The sequence below is a fragment of the Caretta caretta genome, chromosome 8 (genome assembly GCF_965140235.1).
Source record: "Caretta caretta isolate rCarCar2 chromosome 8, rCarCar1.hap1, whole genome shotgun sequence".
Lineage (NCBI taxonomy): Eukaryota > Metazoa > Chordata > Testudines > Cheloniidae > Caretta > Caretta caretta.
In genome coordinates this window covers 42759749-42764961 of record NC_134213.1, presented here as the reverse complement: position 1 = coordinate 42764961, position 5213 = coordinate 42759749, and positions in this window count along the sequence as shown.

Here is a 5213-nt window from a genome sequence, read left to right as displayed (position 1 = left end):
TAGATTATAAGCTTTGTAATGATACCTTACAAGAGACCTCTTGCATGAAGCATATTCCAGTTACATTATATTCACACTCATTAGCATATTTTTATAAAATCACATAGAGTGCAATGTCACACTCCCCACCTCTCTGCACAGGGGCTGAGCAACTTTCCCCAGCTGGAGAACAAAGGCCTGGTAAGGTGTGAGATGGGCGGGATGACGGCTGGCTGCTGGAAAGCATCAGGGCTCTCAACTGGAGTCTGATGAAGAAGGTCAGAGGGAGGGTTCACTACAGCTTGGCTGTGCTCTGGGCTAGCCCGAAGGGACGATGCTTTAACCACCAGTTCTCTAGACTATTCTAAGGACTTCCTATGCTGTGTTCCAGTTAACAAATAACCCCGCTGTCTTGACAAAGCTGGGTGAGTGTCACTGCAAATACTGGGTGAGGTGCATTAGTCCCTGCAGAGCATCCCAGTCTCGACCAGGGTCTGGCTCATGTGGACTCGCTCAACAGAGTTCACAGCGTGAAGCAGGATACTGATGGCCCAGTCTAAGGAGGCAGTGCAGTGGAGTCGTGATCTGCCCTGGAGGAAGAGCCAGAGCCTTTGGGGGTCTGGCACTGTGAAGGATTCCCCCTAGAGCAGAGGCCCCGGGGGGCACAGAGGAACTTTCGGGGGAGGCAGTGGGGCCTGGGCCAGACCCCCTGGGGAGCAGGAAGGGAGAACCACGCAGCCTCTCACTGGCCCCAGCTTTGCTCTGTCTCACCCGCAGTTGTGTCCCCGGCCTCCACAAGTGCCAACTTTTCCCAGTGCCGGTGGGTGCTCATGCCCCCAGGCACCGCCCCCATTCCACCCCTTCCCCAGAGTCCCCACCCCCAACTCCACCCCCTTCATGCCCCTATTGGACCCCTCCACAAATCCCCACCCCAGCCCCACCTCCTCCCCTGAGCACGCCACGTTCCCCCTCCTCTCCCCTCCTTCCCAGCACTTGCCGCGCGAAACAGCTGTTTTGCAGCGCAAGCGCTGGGAGCCAGGGGGAGAAGCAGGACGCAGCGGTGCGCCCAGGGGAGGAGGCAGAGCGGAGGCAGAGATGAGCTGGGGTGGGGGAGCGGGGCAGGGAGCTGCTGGTGGGTGCTACAGCCCCGGAGCCCCCACGGAGTTGGTGCCTATGCGAGCCACGCTCCCGGCCCCACCCTTGGCGCAGCTCCACTCCTGTCCCCAGCCTCGGCGCAGGTCCACTTTCAGACTCACCCCAGCCTCGGCTGCTGTCCATGGCTCTGTTTCTGGCCTGGGGGCAGAAGCGGGGCTGGGACCAGACCTGCACCAAGCTGCTGGCCCAGCTGCTGGCCCCTAGCACCTCCGCTCCTGCCCCCAACTTTGGCCCCTGGCCAGGACTCTGGCCCCACTCTCGGCCCCAGACCCATCCCCAGCTGCAGCCCCCTTATCCCTGACCATGCCCCCCGCCTCAAACCGCATCCCTGCTCCTGGATTCTGGGAATGGGGCATGGATAGGGATTGGGAGGGGGCACAGCCCTCAAAAGTTTGGGGACCATTGCCCTAGAAATTATTCCAAAGCTGGGGCCATAGTACTGATCCTGTGAATCCGTGACACCCCCATTGCCTTGCAGAGCAGCATTAGCCAAGGCTTGGGAGAGGCCTGGCTCCAGGAAATAGACATGGGCGCTGTGCAGAACAGAGGGACCATCTGACCCAGCTGATTCAGAGGCACTCAGTTGCCTTCTCCAAGCAGCTTGCTGACTTTAGGTATGTAACACATCCAGCATTGGGTCACCACTCCCTGATCTGAGAGACAAGCCTTCTGGAGAACATCTTTGTACACTCAAAGACGTACATGGTGACAAGTTTCAGAGGGGTAGCGGTGTTAGTCTGTATCAGCAAAAACAACAAGGATTCCTTGTGGCACCTTAGAGACTAACAACTTTATTTGGGCATAAGATTTTTGTGGGCTGTAACCTACTTCATCAGATGCATGGGTGAAAAATACAGTAGGCAGGTATAAATATACAGCACATGAAAAGATGGAAGTTGCCTTACCAAGTGCGGGGGGTCAGTGCTAACAAGACCAATTCAATCAGGGTGGAAGTGGCCCATTCCCAACAGTTGACAAGAAGGGGTGAGTATCAACAGAGGGAAAATTACTTTTTGTAGTGACCCAGCCACTCCCAGTCTTTATTCAGGCCTAATTTGATAATGTCAAGTTTGCAAATTAATTCCAGTTCTGCAGTTTCTCATTGAAGTCTGTTTTTGAAGGTGTTTTTTTTTTTTTTTTTTAAGAATGGCCACATTTAAGTCTCTTATTGAGTGTCCAGGGAGATTGAAGTGTTCTCCTACTGGTTTTTGAATGTTACAATTCTTGATGTCTGATTTGTGTCCATGTATTCTTTTGCATAGAGACTGTCCGGTTTGGCCAGTGTACATGGCAGAGGGGCATTGCTGGCACATGATGGCATATATCACACTGGTAAATGTGCAGGTGAACGAGCCCCTGATGGTGTGGCTGATGTGGTTATGTCCTGTAATGGTATCCCTTGAATAGATATGTGGACAGAGTTGGCAATGTGGCTGTTCTTCAACAAAAAAACTTCAAAAACAGACTTCAATGAGAAACTGCAGAGCTGGAATTAAGGTGCCACAAGGAGTCCTCGTTTTTTCAAAGACATATGAGGACCTGAAACACCTGGATGTTCATCCAACTAATCTAATATGGATTGAAGAGCAAACCCTCCAAGTGCCAGTTCCTGAAGGAGAACATGGGATACCCGGCCCATGTTGTGACAGCAGAGGGAGTATTCCCTGAACTGGAGAAAGTGCAGGTCATCAAGACATGGCCAATGCCCACCACAGTACAAGATGTCCAGATGTACCTTGGGTTCATTGGATATTACAGACGTTTTATAAAAGACTTTGCCAGGCAGGCAGCACCCCTACAAACTCTGTTACAGGGCTCTCCAAGGGCAGGGCTATGCAGAAGTGTCCTCTGAACTGGGATGGGGGCTACCAAAGGTCCTCTGAATGCTTGAAGTCTGCTCTGGTGAAGGCACCAACAGTGGCCTACCTGGGCTACGCTCTCCCTTTATACAGATGCCAGTAACCAGGACTGGAGGCTGTACTCTCCAGGTTCAGGACGGGCAGGAGGGGTGATCATGTAGGCCAGCCAGGGATTGAACGCTGAGCAGTACAGCTCCTTCAAACCAGAATTCCTGGCCCTGGTCTGGAATTACAGAAAAGTTTTAGGGCTACCTGGCAGCCACCTGCTTTGCAGTATACATAGACAATAACCCTGGTGCACATTAGCTCCTCCACGCTGGATGCAGTAGAGCAATGCTGGGCAGTGAGAATGGCCAACTACAACTTCTACTCCTGGGGGAATTCTGCACCAAAAAAATTAAAATTCTGCAAAATTCTGCAAATTTTATTGGTCAAAATAACACTACATAATCACGCCAGTTTCAATTATTTTGGTAATTTATTTCAAAATACCCATCAGCAGGTATGTCTGTAACAATACAGACCAAAAAAATATTCCTCCAGGAATAGAAAGTTAAAGAAACGCCTATGACAACCCAGTTCCTATTTTTCTGTCCCCTCCACTGCAGAGCCCAGTCATGGGGCTCCCCCTCAGCCCATACACCTGCACCCTTTCCTCCCCAGAGCCCAGCTGCAGGACCTCCCCAAGCCCAGACACTCACACTCCCTACCCCCCCGAGCCCAGCTGTGGGGTCTTCCCTGGCCCAGACACTCACACTCCCCTTACTCCATAGAGTCCAGGGATCCAGAGGGAGAAACAGTTTGATGCTGGGTCCTAGGCCTGCATGGAGTTTTCCGCATGCCACGATCTCCTGCCTTCAGGGTGTGCTGAGAACAGCAGCTGCCAGGAACCCTTCAGTTTCTCCTCTGCCCTCCCCCCCCCCCCCCCGCACTGGGTCCATTGGCCCCTAGTGATAGCCAGCAGCACTGTAGCCCATTTCGGGGGATGGGGAGCGGGGGGAGAAGGAAATTCTGTGTGCATGGTAATTTCTGCAAAATTCTGCATTGTGCACTGTGCAATGGTGCAGAATTCCCCCGGGAGTAAACTTCTCCATGGAATTCCAGTCTAGCTGGAGCAACACCAAGGCTAATGCCCTATCCAGACTGCTGACAACCCAGAACCAGAAACACTGGCCTCCGCGAGGAGTTAGAGATGTTACCATTTGTGGACAAGCGGTCACTCCTGAAGCGGTCCAGGCATGCAGCTAGGCAGCGGCCATCACCCTGGGGCTCATCAGGAACCCACAGAAGAGCTGGAAGAGGGCAAGGACCTCTGGATCCAGAACCAAGACTGCAGCCCTGTTGTTTGGAGAGTATTATAGATTATCTGGCAAGGCACTGGGCTTTCCACTGTGGATTGGAGTGCTCTTCCCCCAACAGTGACTCAGCTGCTTTCTGTGTAAAGAAGAAGGCAGATTGATATGCAAGACCTGAGACCCAGGAACTAATGAAGAAGTCCCCCAAATGGTGCTGCCCCAAAGAGTAGCCAAGATGGTGCTTCAGACCACTTTGGCTCCTAAAAGACTCGCATGAATGTCTGCAGGAAGTTCTGTGGGGCGGGGATGGCCCAAGCCATGCAGGAGTGGTGCAACAACTTCTCAGTCTGCACCAGCAAAAGAAAGCCTGGGGAAGGGGACAGGGCCCCCCTCCAGCCAATAGAGACCAGCGCACCCTTGGAGTTGGTAGCATTGGACCACTTGGAGCCAAGTGAGACCAGTGCATCCTGCATCCTGACCATGGTGGCTCATTATACCAAATTCCTTGGGGAGATCACCACCAAAGCAACCACAGAAGCTGCCTGGCAATACTTTGTCAAGCTCTATGGCTCTTCCCACCCCCTCCCCCCTCCCAAGGTGCTCATAGACCAAGGCATTCCCTTTGAGTCACAGATATTCAAAAAATTGTACCCTCTATGTGACAGCCACATGCTAAGGACAACAGCCTGCCAACCCACTATGGACTCTGTGACTAAGCCAGCCAGAGGCTGCAAGTGGGGCTGAGGACCTGGCAGAGACCCAGTGGAAAGGCTGCCCTTCCTACCAACCAGAGCTGACCTACAGGTATAACAACACTGTGCACACCCCCAGCAAATACACCCCTACTTCCTGATGTTGGGAAGGCATGGCTGGCTGCCAGTAGACATGACTTTGGGCATCTGATGAGGACCCCAGAATGAGTCCA